Source organism: Tamandua tetradactyla, chromosome 9, assembly GCF_023851605.1.
Source record: "Tamandua tetradactyla isolate mTamTet1 chromosome 9, mTamTet1.pri, whole genome shotgun sequence".
In the NCBI taxonomy this organism is placed as follows: domain Eukaryota; kingdom Metazoa; phylum Chordata; class Mammalia; order Pilosa; family Myrmecophagidae; genus Tamandua; species Tamandua tetradactyla.
The window spans coordinates 25,706,647-25,723,282 of NC_135335.1; the positions used below are offsets into that span (position 1 = coordinate 25,706,647).

A 16,636-nucleotide genomic window follows, 5' to 3' on the forward strand; every position below is an offset into this window, starting at 1 on the left:
TATAAGTACAATGAAATATAGTTTTACTTAAGTCCATTATTATCTGCATGGATGTGCCATAGGAAAATTTTTTTTACAAATTACAATGGGAAAAATCTTTGGCCTACCCTACCAATGCCAGAAACAAAAAGGGCTTTTAATTTATCAATGCCATAACCAAAAAGAAAAGATGTGCCATATGATGTCAGCACTCCCACATCAATGTCCCCTTCACCATAAGCCAGTGTGATCTTACCTTAGCTTACCAGGCACTAGGAAATCTCGAATCAAGTTATCTGTGTTAGCAAGTCACACATAAATTTGAACAAATATATTGCCCTATTGTGTCTTGTGCTGGTTTGAAACTGTTATGTACCCCAAAACAGTCATGGCTTTTAATCCTAACCCAATACTGTGGGGGCAGATTTGTTATTAGGGAAGGCTGTTTTGATTAGCTTGTTTCCGTGGTGATGTGATACACCCAATTGTGGTTGTGACCTTTTGACTAGATTGAGATATGATGTCCATTCAAGGCAGGTCTTAATTAGTTTGTTGTAGTCCTAACAAGAGTCCACACAAAGAGAGATCAGATGTTTGGAGAGTTAACACAGACACAGATATTTGGAGATGCAGAAGATGCCAGTAGCTCCAGAAAAGGCCAGAAGTTGAGAGTTGTTTGAAAGCAGAAGTTGGAAGGGAAGGACAACAGATGTCACCATGTGCTTTCCCATATGAAAAGGAAACCCAAGACAGAGAAAATTGGTGTTTCTTCTGAGAAGATATTCTCCTTTTTGGTGATTTAATTTGAACATTTTCACAGACTTAAAATTGTAGCTTATAACTTAATGAATCCCTTTTATAAAACCAAATCCAATTCTGGTATATTGCATTCTGGCAGCATTAGCAAACTGACACATTTCTTCAGTTAAATAATTATAAAATAGAAAAAAAAATGTTCCAGCATCAGCCAGAATCATAGAGAGATACAGCAAGATCATATTTTAAACAAGAAAATTCAGATCCTATTATTGAATTTAATTGAATATGGTCTTCTTTAAAATTCTGTCCTCTGTCATCCTCATATGTTAAACTGTACTGATTCCACTTGTTCATTCATTACTTTACTTATTCAGCTATTACTTATTGATTGTCTGTATGTGCCAGGTAATATTCAAGGGACTGGAGACACATATTCAATAAAATGGTCAAAATACCCTGTTCTAACACAGCTTACATTCTGTCTCACTATTGTTCTAAGTTTTGCTATTTCTTCCATTTTCTTTAATCTATTTACTCACTACAGGCCAGGACCTATCTTAATCGTGCAATATAATCTGCTAGCTTATTGAATCCTCTCAACATCCCTATAGATGGGGCACAAACACTGTCCTAATTGTGTGTCAGAAGAAATGAGGCACAGAAGGATAAAATTGTCTAAATCCTCTCAGCCAGCAAGTACTGTAACATTCAGCCTGGAACCAGGTCCTGCTTTCCTGTTGTTTAGCCCACTGCCTTTTGCTCTCTTCATGGTTTTAATGCTTTGCTCCTACTTGTCTATGTGTGCTCTTAAAAAATCTATCAGTTTTAATTTTTTTTTTTACTCACTGTCAAAGCTCTATGCCAAGTCTTTCTCTTTAGAATAAGGACCCCCAAACCTTACATGAGATTCCTGACATGAGTTATGTGGCCCTACTCCTTTCAGAAATTTTATCTGCTCACAATTGTCCAGCACTTCAGCCAGCCTACCTGACCTTCTCCCAGTATCTGGGTGCACCCTATTCCCTTCTTCTTCTTTCCGCTTTGCATTCAGTGCCCTCTGACTGTGCAGCCCTGCCAAAGATTCACTTCCTGCCTGCCAGCTCTACTTATCCTTCAGATATCGGTTTAAAGACTTCCAAGACCCTGTCCCTAACCCTGCCAACTAGTTTGAGGTCCCCTTGTATAGTCCCACAGTATTGCTGTATTTCATTTTTCCCAGTAATTAGTTTGTAATTATGTATTTGTCTCATGAGATGTTGACCTCTCCCCATTAATGTTAAGGCTCCGTGAGAAACACAACCACATCCATTTTGATCACCATTGTGCCCTCTGTACTTGGTATCACCAAACTTGTGCTGACTGAAGAAGGTAAGGATTAATTGAATTGCTGCAGGTTTGTCCAACTATCAATTTTGAACACATTACTATTGAAATTACATTTTACTCAGATGAAACCTTTGTACTTGTCTGCTTTCTTGATGACCATCCTGATTCAGTCTTCCATGCAACAAAGGCACCCTCTCTGCCAAACCATATTCTTCCTTCTATGTCTGTCTCAGCCTCCCCAATTCTATAGATATAGCAGGAAATGTCTCTACTTGAATTATTCCTTCTAAAGCATGTCTTGGCCTAAATGTACTTTGCAACAATCACAAACACATGTGTATTTGTTTTAGTATCTTTGGCACCTGGACCAAATATTAGTTTACATGTACTGAATTATTCCTGGGGCAAAACCTTATCATTATACATATGCATTCTGTCATCTCCCCTTTATGCATTTTCTCATTTCTTTGTGATGAAGTAATGAATTGAAGATGGAAAGTGGAGGTTTTAGAAAAAGATTACAGAAAATGATTTTTATCTGGGATGACGATATCATACCCCATGACAAACCCTGACATCTGCCCTTAATTACTTGTTAAAGAGTGCTTTGAAAGCTTTGTGTATATGTTCTATTATACAATAAAAAAGTTAAAAAGAAAAATTAATTTTGAGTATGAGGAAGAGACATTCCAGGGACGCTGGAGCAAATAATGGAAAGAAAGAGATAAAATGTTCTCCAAAGTTATTGACAATTAGAAATAGGTGATTATAATTTCCATTAAGGCCTAATAGGAGGAATTCCAACTAGCAATATTCACTTTCCTCTATATTGAGGGTTATTAAAATGTTTATATATGTGGTTAAGCATGTCTAAAATATAATGTTTCACTAGGATGGGCTTATTTGGACTTGAATCTGAGCCAGTGCAAAAAACCCACCCTGTGCTTGCCTCTCCTGAAACTGTGGATTCCTCCCCTTGTGTGTCAGACCACAAGAGGAGATATTGAGGTAACCAAGGAAAGGCAATGCTGCTATCAGTGGGGCCAGGTGATACTGGGCAAGCCTGGCCTCCAGGCTGCCAAGGAACTGACTTCAGGAAGAGGTCTTCTGTCTGGATTTTCTGCAGGATTCCATCACTATTGACTGCAGCCACAGTTTCTGCCTCAGGTACATCTCTGAGTTCTGAAAGAAGGCACCAGTGTCCAGAAGTGCAACTATGCCTGTCTCCAGTGCCTTGACTGCTTCTGCAGGAAGTTTTTGGCCCAACAGGCAGCTGGCTGTCCAGCATGGTGGACAGTTTGCTGCAGCTGGTGCTGAGTACTGTGGCCTGTAGAGACACATCTCTGTGAACCACATTGGAAGAGCTTACCTGCTTCTGTAAGGAGGAGCAGGTGGCCACTTCATTGGATCTGTGACACCAGCCCTTAGCACCTGAACCACCACACTGTGCCCCTGAGGGAGGCCACCAGAGTCTACCGTTTGAGAGCCATTGTGCCCTACACTCCCAGCACTTGGAGAGGACTCATTTGGGATCTGGGCATGCTGCTTTGACAGAGGAACAGACTGAGGCAGAAATGTTAAGTAACTGCCCCAGAGAAACAGAGGCAAAGAACAGCACACAGTACTCCTGAATGATTCCTACCTCTTGCTCACTTCCTACTTCCTGTCCTGACCCGCAGGACAGTCAACGGGGTCCGCCACCTGCTGAGGGAAGAATGGCTATGGGACAGAGAGACGCAAGAAGGACAGCAAGACAGGATTCTGATCAAGCTGCAAATTTTATTAAGCAAGCCGGGTGTATATATACCGGCTTGGGGAGGGAGTAGGGTATGTGGGCATTATGATAGGAGGGAATTCGCGCCGGCGGGGAGGACTGGTTAGATAATTGGTGGGGAATTCGCGCCGGCGGGAAGGTCGCGGCGGGAACCTATTTCCGTGAAGAACCTTGTTGTACTATATAGATGCCATTGCATTAGCCGGGGTGGCCATGTTGGCTCAATCGCTATCTTAGGTTAGCCTCTGGTCCCCAACAACTTCCCCATCTGCTGACAACTCACACTCAGGCTGGGAACCTCTTGATTTTAGTTCTGGTATTTCCCCTTTGGGATCTCTGCTCAGGCTCTGAATACCAACAACTCTTGGGGGTGCCTAACTCTCCCATGATGCCTTGCCTTGCCATTTTATCTCATACTTGTCTTTTCCCTCATGTTGAAATGCTTTCACAGCTTGAACACTGCTATTAGGATCTCTTTCTCTAAAAGGTTCTCATTTATGGCGCATCATTATTACAAACTCTCTACAATAATGTTCATTCTTGTAAGGACTTGCTATTTACATAATGTTTATAGTTTCACTAATGTTAATTAACATTTTTTGACATTGCTTAAACATTGCTTAAATAAACAATAGCACCTGGTTGAGCACACAAATCTGACCACCTTCAAAACCTAAACGTGTGTGTTCCTGAAGCAGAAATGGAGTTGTTAAGCACATAGTCCATTCTTTATAAAACCAATATTTGCAGGGTTTATTATTTGAAACACTCAGTAAGGAGCATGGCTGATTATCATTTTTGCATTCATTGCACATAGATGAGTACTTGGTCCCTAAAGGTGGCATCAGTGACAGTCTGTGTAGAGTTCTTCCTAGTGGCACACTTCAGAAGTCCTTGGGTACATTCTGAATGCATTTAAATTTTCAACATCCAGAACAGCTATCAGCATAAAGAAGGTCAAACTCATTCTCAACCCACTGGCATGATGAACCTTAGTACTACCTTATTGTAATAAATTGCAAATATTTGTGTTTTATTACCATTAGTTTTAAGGCACAGTTTGGTATATTCTCTCCTCAACATCTCTCTAAATCTACCTGGAAATATCTCTCATTAAACTTGTTTTTAATTTCTTTGTCACCTACTTATTTCAGGTTTTGACTACTTTCTAAGTTAGACTTTTGTGGTAGGTTCCTGCCTTAGTTTTATCCAGAAGTTATCATATAGAATGTGTGGGTAATGTAATCTTTCAAAGAACTTCAATATATTTTCTGTATTCATTCAATACAACATAAAATGTCTACACTCTAGTCTGTTCATCAAGGCTTTCTAGGATGCTGAGTTACATTTCACAACTCTCCAATTAGCCCACTGTTAATTCCAACAAAATTAACCCATTCACTGTTGTACCAAAATATTAGAAATGTTTTTCTTCTGCTTGCTTTGCCTAACATTTTGATTTTGTCTCTCTGAGGGTACTTTACACTACCTACACGTGTCAATGTGTTTATTTCTTCCTAACACCAAAACAAATGCTATGTTCTCCACCTTGCAAATGCTTCCATGAATTCTGTTATTTTATGTGCAACATTATCTACAACTTTACTTTCATTCTCCTTTTAAAAACAATTTGCATATAAGACTTTTGTATGACATTGGAAATAAAGTTTTTTTCTATTAAAAATGGGTGATAAAAAAATGGGTGATGTGTGAATACTTGTGGGTGTCTTATATAAATAAACTAAATATGTTTACCTCTAGCAGGTATTCTAGAGTTGAAAGGAGATTTAATTTTTAGTGTATTCTTTCCTTTTTAAAAAATATTTTTATTGAGAAATTATCACACACATACTGTGTGTATACGAGTGTATAAGAGTGTATATGAGTGACTTACAATATCATCACACAGTTGTGTATTCATCACCATGATCATTTTTAGAACATTTGAAACACTCCAGAGAAAGAAATAAAAGGATAAAAGAAAAGCTTATGCATCCAATACTCCTTACCCCTCCCTCTCACTGACCACTAGTATTTCAATCTCCCCAATTTATTTTATCCATTGTCTACCCTATTATTTATTTATTTATTATCATTTTTTACTCATTTTTCCATACCCTGGGTAAAACAAGCATCAGACACAAGGATTTCACAATCACAAAATCACATTGTAAAAACAATATTGTTATACAATCATCTTCAAGAATCAAGGCTACTGCAGCACCCATCAACAGTTGCAGATACTTCCCTCTAGCCACCCCCATACACCATAAAACTGAAAAGGGATAGGTATATAATGCATAAGAATAACCTGTGGGATAAGCTCTCATCTCTTTTTGAAATGTCTCAGCCAGTGAAACTTTATTTTGTCTCACTTCTCTCTTCTCCCTTTTGGTCAAGAAGGCTTTCTCAATCTCAGGATGCTGGGTCCCAGATAATTCCAGGAGTTCTGTCCCACTTTGCCAGAGAGATTTACACCCCTGGGATTCAAGTCCTATGTTGGGGGATGGCAGTGAGCTCACCTGCCAAGCTGGCCTGGAGATAGAGGCCACATCTGAACAACAAAAGAGGTTCTTTGGGGGATGACTCAGGCTTAATTTTACATAGGCTTAGCTTCTCCTTTGCAGGAATAAGTTTTACAGGGTTGAAAACCAAGATCAAGGGCTAAGACCATTGGATGGTGTCATGGTCAGGTTCATGTGTCTATTTAGCCAGGTGATGGTGCTCAGTCATCTGATTGGGCTAATGCTGGCTTGCCTCTTGCTATGAGAACACTTGATGGACTCAAATTATGTTTGTGTCGACTATATCCACAACTGATTGCATTTATAATCAGCTAAGGGGAGTGTTTTCTGCAATGAGTGATGCTTAATCTAATCACAGAAAGGCTTCTAAGGATGATTCAGAAAATACAGTCACTCTGTTTCAGCTGGTGAGCCTCTCTTGTGGGGTCTATCCAGACCCTTCATTGGAGTCACCAGCTTCACAGCCTGCCCTATAGATTTGGACCCTTCCATACCCACAGTTGTCAAGCCAGCCTCTCTTGAGAGTTCACTGAGGAACTTCATCAGAGTTATCAGCTTCTGGTCTGCTGTACAGACCTTGGACTTTTACATTCCCACAGTTACCCAGCCAGCCTCTCATAGGAGTTCATTGAAGACCTTCATTGGTTATCAACTTGTGGCCTGCCCTAGATAACTTGGATTCTACATTCCCACAGTTATGTGAGACACTTCTATAAATTTTATATCTATGGATATCTCCTGCTGATTCTGTCTCTCTAGAGAACGCTAGCTAAACTTGGTACCAGGAGTGGGGTGCTGCTGTGGTTTGCAAATACCAAACATATTTGAACAGATTTTTAAATGGATAAGGGGAAGAATCTGGAGGAGTGTGAGAAACTTTATAGAGAAGATCTAAAATGCTTTGAAGAGACTGTTGGTAGAAATGCGATCACTAAAAATATCTCTGATCAGGCTTTAGACAGAAATGAGGTGTGTATTACTACAGATTGGTAGGAAGGTAATCCTTGTTTTAAAATGGCATATAATCTGGCAAAAGTGACGAGTGGCTTTGGCTGGAAGGCAGATTTTAAAAGCTGTGAACTTGGATATTTAGCAGAAGAGATTTCCAAATTAAATATAGAAAGTGCATCCTGGTTTCTGATCACAGATTATAGTGACATATGACAGGAGAGAGAAAAGCTGAAAACCAAACTGTTGGGTACAAAGAAACCAGAAATTGATGTTTTTTGAAATTCTGGGCTCCCAGGAATGGAGACCCCAGAGAATGGTGCCCTGTGTGAGGAGTTGGTCAAATGTGGAAACAGTCAGCCATTTTAGAGAAAGCCAGTATTGTACATAGAGTTATCAAGGAAGGATTTGTAGAAACTCCTTATGTCTGATGGGCACTATCCAAGGCTACTGCATAGAAAGCCAATGAGTGTGTTACAGGATCTGTATAAAATCATGGCCAATTGGGTCTGAGAGGGACAGATAAGGGACACATTGGAGGAAAAATAACTTCAGAGGTAAATCATGGAGACCAGGGTCTGAAATCAAGAAGCCTCAGACCATGAGGGCAGACCCACTCAAGCATATGGAGAGGGTAACTTTGCTTTGAAGGCAAAGGACAGGTCTTCCACCACATTGCATTGGAAGAGTCATGCCACCTCAGGCCTTGGAGAGGGTGGAGCACATTCCTTGGGGTTGGGGAGTGCCTGGATGCCACCGCATGAAGGGGTTGAGCACGTGCCCCAGAGATGGCAGAGAGCCCGGGTACAGACACAATTCTTGGAGAGGGTGGAGCCAAGAAAAAGTTGATCTCCCTAATGTCCCCCATGTTGCATTCAGAGAGAGGCAAGCTGCTACTTAGGCCCTTGGAAAGGGTGGGAGTGCTACTTTCTAAAGCCCAAAAGATAAATGACTCTCACATTTTGAAATCTAATGGACTTTGTCCTACAGGTTTTTCAAAGCTGCTTTGGGTACTGTGATTCCATGTTCCTTCCAATTTTGCCATATGGAAATGAGTATATGTATCCTATGATTGTCCCTCCTTTGTATGTTGGCAGCAAATAACCTAGCTTGAATTTTTGCAGGTCCAGATCCAGAGGAAAATTTTGCCTTAAGACTTTCCATTCCTGTAACTAACCTTGATGAGGCTTTGTAATGTTTTCAACCTTGCATTGCACTTGATTCTTACTGAATATTTTAAAGTTTTCTGATATTGCAATGGAATGAATGGATTTTTTATATGGGGAAAACTTGTCTTGTTCAGGGTCCAGAGGGTAGAATATGCTGGCTCAAAAGGATTTATGCACCCTAAGAAAGTCATGTTTTAATCCTAATCCCATTTAGTAAAGGCAACCATTTCTTCTACTCCCTATGCAGTACTGTATGCTGGAAACTTTAATTAGATTATCTTCATGAAGATGTAACTCAATCAATTTCAGGCATTAAACTTGATTAGATGGAGACATGTCTCCACCCATTCTATGTGGGTCTTGGTTAGTTTACTGAAATCCTATAAAAAAGAAGTATTTTAGCAAAAGCTTCAGAATGCCACAGAACCATGAATCCTGAGTCCACCAGTCAGTGACTTTTGGAGATGAAGAAGGAAAACACCTCCCAGGGAGCTTAATGAAACAATAGCCTGGAGAGAAAGCTAGCAGAGGCTGCCATGCTTGTCATGTAGCCTTCCAGCTGAGAGAGGAACACTGAACATAATCTGCCCTATTAAACCAAGCTATCTTTCCCTGGATGTCTTAGACTGGACATTTCTATAGACTTGTTTTAATTGGGATGTTTTCTTGGCCTGAGAACTGCAAACTGCAACTTATTAAATTTCCTTTTTTAAAAGTCATTACATTTCTGATATATTGTATTCTGGCACCTAGCAAGCTAGAACAGATGGGTTGTCCACACTGCTTGTGAGAATATCAGGAATTCCTTAAATGGGGAAGTTGAATATTTCCTTTTTCTGCAGTTCACCAAGGGGACACTATTCTCTGCCAAACCATTCTGGGATATATCAGGACATCACACCAACCTGTATGAACACACAAGGTCTCATGCCTTACTCAACATTCCATGCACTTATGTTGTTCAGATAAACTGATCATACAAGTTAGATAATGCCCTACCCAAAATATAAACTCTGCACCAAATAAACATTTTTCCCTTTGGTCTCATACAGAAGGTGAAGTTTCACAATTGTATTATTTCTTTCTCTTTGAAAGTTTTTACCATGTGCTGTGTTTATTTTTCATTTATACTGATTTACAAAATTTATTGTAGACCACTGTTCTAGTTTGCTAGCTGCTAGAATGTGATATACCAGAAATGGAATGGTTTTTAAAAGGGGTAATTTATTAAGTTGCAACTTAACAGTACTAAGGTCAAGAAGCTTCCCTCTTCATCTCCAAAGGTTGCTGGCTGGTGTGCTCTGTGTGGTTCTCATGGGTCTCCCCAAAATGATTCCTCTTTTTAAAGGGTTCCAGTAAACTAATCAAGACCCACCTGCAAGGGATGGAGTCACATCTCCCTCTAATTAAAAGTTAATACCCACAATTGGGTGAGTCACAATTCCATGGAGTTAACCTAATCAAAAGATTTCACCCTACATTATTGAATAGGGATTAAAATAAACTGTTGCTCTCACAAGATTGGATTAAGATCAGGCTGTGAATTTTTTAGCAGACATAGATCCTTTCAAACCAGTACACCCACAATAATGATAATTATTTTATATTTGTTTAACTATAATGTTAATGTAACTGAGAATTCAAGATTTAATGATGATTATAATTGCTGAATCATAATATAGATATTCCCTTTTATTGTTCTGATATATTAGGATAGACAGAGGGATAGACTTGATATTTCTGATCTGTAAACCAGCTGCTTTGATCTCTGATAATGATTGTATAGCCTTTATCTTGTGCTCTTTTGATAGTAAAAACCTTGTGAATGACCCTTATTTGTACCCATTTTATTTGGTTTTTCAACTTTGGAGTTTTGTGATCACTAAAGATAGCCCCTACTGTTTACTAATGAAGGGCCTTGGGTCAGTCCAGAAGTGACCCACGTCAATTCCAGGGTTATCTTGATAACCAAAACTGGATCTAACCAAAAATGGGTCCTCCTGACATGCACTGTAGCTTAAACTTTAATTTAGAAGTGCCCTATACCTCATTATAATACTGAAACTCACATCCATCAGGATAGTAAAGCTGCCACTTTCTTATATATGTTCTATGACTAAACATATAATCAATTTGTACATACTTAATAATTAGATCACCTCTAATTACATCATCTTGAGTCATTTTTCTCATTATTCTAAAACATGCCAATCTTTTGATACTATAAAACTGTCAGGATTACTGCAGATTAGGGAGATAGGTTTCTGGGGATAGGCATCTGATCTCCTTTTTTACACCTAGCAGTAAACTTTTTTTTTTTAAACCCTGGTGTCTCAGAAATTGGTCATTGAGTGTATCAGGCAGAGAAATTACTGCCTTTGTCTGGTAACAATAATGCTAATAAATAATCTTTCTTATTATGAATACATATTTTGATAAATTGAAATATAAAGAGAATTGCAAGATCATCATTCTTTAATTTAGCACTGAGACATTTCATCAATTGTATTCATTCAGCAATTGCTACCTAACTTTTCTATATTCATTATAAGTCCTTTCTTCCCAAAACTGGTATCAAATCACACAAAAATTTTAATAACACAATATAATTATTTTAATAATGCAATTTTAATAGCACAGTATTTCATGCCATAAAATATACTAAAACACCAACTATTTCTATCTTTTTCATTAATTGCCCTTTTAATATTTGGAATAATGCCTCAGTACCATACATTTAATTAATTTGCTGGTTATATGTTTGTATTATCCATTTAAACTATATTTATATTAGTGGCCAAGCACAAAAGCTATACAATTTCAGTACCATTTTAGTTGATTTTGTATTTCCTGAAATATATAGGTAATACTAGGTCGCTGAATGCAAGCATCTGTAAAGGTTTCAGCATATCTTCTAAAAAAGGTAAAGCTCCAAATTGCCCTGGGACTTCTGAGGAAAGAAATTGAGGAAGCTTTAACTCAGGAAGCCAGTGTGGGAAATAAGTCTGTCCTTTGGAAGGTAAGGAGATATTGGGCCTTCAAGAAGTTCACTCATCCCTTTCACCTGCCGCATTTCCCACTTTTCCAAGACTCTTGAACTCCACCTGCTGAAGAACACAATATCTTGGTACCATCCTGGATCAAACCCATTTTCTCAAGTTATATTGTGCATATGATTCTTCTTTTTATATTTCTTGTCATGAACACAATCCAAATGATTAATAAATAGCTTTACTGGTCTTGATCTTACTTTAAAATTCACTGCTGTATAATTAGCACACAGAACAGAGTGTCATGCTATTTGTTTAAAAACAATATTTTTGAATGATGAATATTTCACAATACTATAAAAGACAATATACTGCTAATTTGGCCACCTAAATAAAGGAGGATAATCTGATTTTTTAGCTTCTTTTCATGGCAACATGTCCTTAGATACATATATCCTCTTTTCTACACCTTCAATTGATTTCCCCCCTACCCATCATTTTCATTTAAATATGTTTGGTTACAATCAGGAATACACAGTTCTCAATCACATAGATTTTTTGCCTGTATTCAAAAACTTTTATTAGAGAAAATTGATTTCCCAATCTGAATTCTTTTCACTCAAGCATTTATAGGCCTAAATATAGCATAGTGAATGAGACATAGATTCTTCCTATTGTAGCTTTAGAGCTTGATGGGGGAAACAAATTGTTACACTAACAATCATTTAAATGAATTTCTAATAAGCACTTAAAATTAAAAGTACAAGCTGCATGAGACTATGGAACAAGACATTAATCTCTGCATGTGCAGAGTCAGGGAAGCTTAGGCTTGTTTACTGAAGATCACTTTGGCTGTGGTAGGTAGAATGGTGGGGGAGATGACTAAAGTCAAGTAAGAATGTCTTTATGAAGCTCTTGGCTAAGCTCTTGACCAAGCAACCAATGATAATGAATTTTAGACCAGGTGGGGGTAGCAGGAAAGGAGAGATAGAAGGATAAAGTATATTTTGGATGTAAAACTTAGATTTGGTAATTGACTCAATGTGAGGAAAGAAATTTGGGAGAGAGAATAAAGACTAAGTTCTCCATTTCTGGCATGAGCCAGAGAGGGATGCTGTGTATATTTATTGAGTTGGGGATTGCTGGAAGTGAAAACAGTTTAGGAGGGATGGTCACAAATTTGGTTTTTAACATGCTAAATTTCCAATGACTGTAAGATATCTGAGTGGGTATGCCAAACAGGCTGTTAGATTTTTGGATCTCCAACTCAGAAGAAATGTTGCAGCTATAAATCTGAGAATCAATATCCTAGAGTATCAGAAGCCCACAGCTTTATGAGATCATGGAAATAGAATGTTAACTGAGAAGGAAATGAACATAAAATCCTCCACATTTAAAAGCTGAATAGGTAAAGATAAAGCAATTGAAGAGACTAAGAACAAACTGCTCAAGAGGTAACAGAGAGCCAATAATGCTGCTAAAGATAAAAAAGCAATGCCATGATTTTGAGTTTCTCATTGAGTAGGAATTCCTGTATATTAGAGATTTAAATTGCAGATTAACTGACCTGGTATTTCCTATGCCATTTTTACAATATGAAAAAGAATATTAATTTCCCCATCATTTGACAATACAATTAAGAAAGTATTAAATAATGTCTATGTTGCTAAAAATTGAAATGTTATGTGTAACATATGTTTGTATCCAGACTCATAACCATGTGCTTTCTTAGATGATACTTACAGAGCTACTCTCAATGTAAAATGTAGCTCCATTTATGGCATTTTAGTATATAAAGACTTTTTTTACTGCTTGTAAATATTGTTACCATTTATATATGACAATTTGGTGAAACTTGGTTCCAATTATGGGATTTTACTGGGAGTGAATATGTGGCCTTAGTACTGGTTTGAAACTAACAATTTTTTTTCTGTAATCATTGACAAGGAGAAACCAGTCTAAGAAGGCCAATTCATTATTAGTAATATATTGCACAAAGTTTAGAAGAGTGCAAATCACCTAAAAAAGTTTCTTTAATGAAGTAGTATTAATTTTCTTCTCTTGTGAATTTTTTTCCAAGCAAATTATATGCATGATTATAACATTAATTATAAACCTCCACTAAGGAAATGTTAATTCGAGATTTAAAACATTGAATCAAGCTAAGGGGCCTCTTTATATTCAAAAGTGCCAAGGAGTTCATATATTCTCTCTAGTGGCTTTATCATAAATGTTCCAGAGGGGAGTTATTGAAGCTCTTTTCAGTGATTAATGTTTTTTTCTATTTCTGTATGTCAGAAAGTCCAAAACAGATTTATCCCAGCCCCTGACCCTGTTATTTTTTCTCATATTGAAGTTGTGGGGTTACAAAAAGATCATCATAAAATATAGAATTCCCATATAGCACACCAGCATCAAGAACTTGCACTGATGTGGAACAATTATTACAATTGATAATAGCATATTTTCATAATTTTTCTATTAATTAAAATTCTTGGTTTAACTTAGGGTTCACAGTTCATGTAGTATATTCATGGATTTAATTTTTTTCTATTACCATATACATAATCTGACATTTCCTGTTTTAATCATATTCAGATACATATTTCTGTGCTGTTAATTGCTTTCATCACCATGATCCATTACCAAAGCACTTCCATTCAAAAGGAACCATTTACGTTTTAATCCATAATTTCCTATTCCCTATCACTTCCCCCACCACAGGTTTTATTCCCACAGATACACTTTGAGATGTCTGGAGATGTTTTTGGTTTTTACTGATGTCTAGTGCTAAACATCCCATAATGCCTAGGACAACCCCACAAAATAATTATATGACTAAAATGTCAGCAATGCTGAGTTTGAGAAGACATATATATTTTTAAAAACTATGGTTCTCTAAATTTATAGAATGTGTTACTGAATGTGTAATATATATTTTTTCTTTTCTTTTTTTATTAATTAATGGAAAAAAGAAATTAACTCAACATTTAGAAATCATACCATTCTACACATGCAATCAGTAATTCTTAACATCATCACATAGATGCATGACCATCGTTTCTGTAATATATTTTTAATATGTTATATGGAATATCCCTTTTCTTCTCCAAATAACCATTCTTCTCTGCCAATTTTCTAGCTTTTTCTATTTTCCTCTCCTCTCTTAGAAAGTTCTTTCATACTATATCCTCATGCAAATATTTCCAGAAGAATCATTTCTGTTACATTTTTCTTTGAGAATAAGTTTAATTATGTCTCATTATTATGTACATTATATGGAAAGTTAAATATTTCTTAATCATTTTTGTTCTTTATAATCTAAGCCAAGTGTTTCCAATCTTGACCACATCACAGGATTATAAAATAAGACTCTACACATCCCTTTTCATAGAAAAGAATTGATTTAATTATTTCAACTTGATAAGAAAATTAAATGACAGTTTATCTTTGATTTTAATAAAAAAGAGAAGTTACTGTTTTCCATAATTTTGTTTTCACATTAATTTCCATAATTTATACTGGGATTTTTATGTTGATTGCCCCCAGTGTCACACTAAGGTCTAATTGACACATGCTTGTGTTTTCCATTCTCTTTCAGGGTGTAAGAGGAGACTAGAGCAGGTATGTTTACTTTTAAATTCAGGGAGAAGGTTGGAAGAGACCAAGGAGGTCAGTGGATAACTGAGATGTGTTGATTCTGTGCTCTCTTCAGAAGTAATGATGTCACAGGATTGGAACCTGGGATCATCCCCATGGAGCTGAGGGCAAGATATCCTGTCTGTAGGATGAGGAAAATGTTAAAGAATTTTCAAGGCAAGCATGGAAACTGTCATGCCTGGGACATGCCTGTTATTGCAGTTTTTTTAGTCCGTCAGTCAGGTTGCAGTAACAAACAGGCTTAGTGACTAAAGTCAACAAAGATTCAGTTTGAGGAATTGTTATTTCTTTATTATTGGATTTTGGGAGTCTTCTGTTTCACATCATCTCACTCTGGGGCCCTCACACTGCAACCATGGCTGATTAAGTCTTCACTACTGTGGACTTAGTCACTGCCTCTTAGCAGCAACCATGCTGAAGTGGTGCAAATACCTTCCCTAAAGATTCCAGTGTCCAAACTCAATCACATGACTATGACAATCTATGAAGTGAAATGGAAGCACATGTCCAGAAAGATGAGCAAAGGGATATTTTTGAGCAGTCCTAAAGAATATCATAGACACTGTAGTCCACATAAGCAACATTTAGTTAGATCAATTTACTTGAAACTGTAAAAGTGTAGTTAATCTCTTAGCCATGATAGGAAAAATAGTAACAAAAAATCTATATTTTATCATTTATAAATATGGAAAAATATGGTTGCTTAGAAGATTAAATAACCCATACTGAAAACATATATGTAAAAATGTCATCAATATGCATCACAAAATATCAATTTACATGTGTTTTGGGTTATTTTGACCATAATTTTGATGACCTGCTTGAATTAGCCAGTCACTAAAGCCAAGACTATTCCATTATTTTAATTTGTATATAGTTGTGGTGTCAAAGACTAGTTTGTTCACTTTGTTTATACTGTTTTTTAAAGCATTAAAGATTCCATATTTTTAAATTTCATTCCTTATTCCCATTCAAGACAATAAATGAAAATAGATTTTTGCCTAATAGTGTGGCTATACTCATTACATGGAGGCTGTCTCATTACAGGGAAATAATTTTGTCCTATAATGAGAAAATCCATCTTAGAATTACTGTTCAATGAAACAACCCATTTCCTGATGGGCATATGAATATATACTAAATGACTTGATGCAAGTAATTAAAACGTTTGGATTCAGTGTCTTCATATTTTACATTGTTTTTTTTACCATGTTATGCAAATAATTTCATATTTTATATTGCATTTTAACATCTTATACAAATAATTAATTGATTCAACAAATAATTGGCTATTTTTCACAATCCATTCTTCTAAGCCTTGGAATATATCATTGAACCAAAAATAAATAAATGCACTAATCCACAACCCATGCTACTCAATTTAATTAAATTGAGTATGTTACACAAAATGTTAGATGATTATACGAAATACATAAGGGAGAGGACAGGAAAAGAGTTAGGTAAACTGTGCTGGCTTGGAATATCTACCCCAGAAAAACCATGTTT

General features: G+C 36.8%; 1 pseudogene; it reads left to right on the forward strand.

The window, feature by feature from the left end:
• The first annotated feature begins 3,280 nt into the window (after nt 1–3,280).
• LOC143645637 (E3 ubiquitin-protein ligase TRIM58-like) overlaps nt 3,281–16,636 on the forward strand; it is a 35,712-nt pseudogene continuing 22,356 nt past the window's right edge.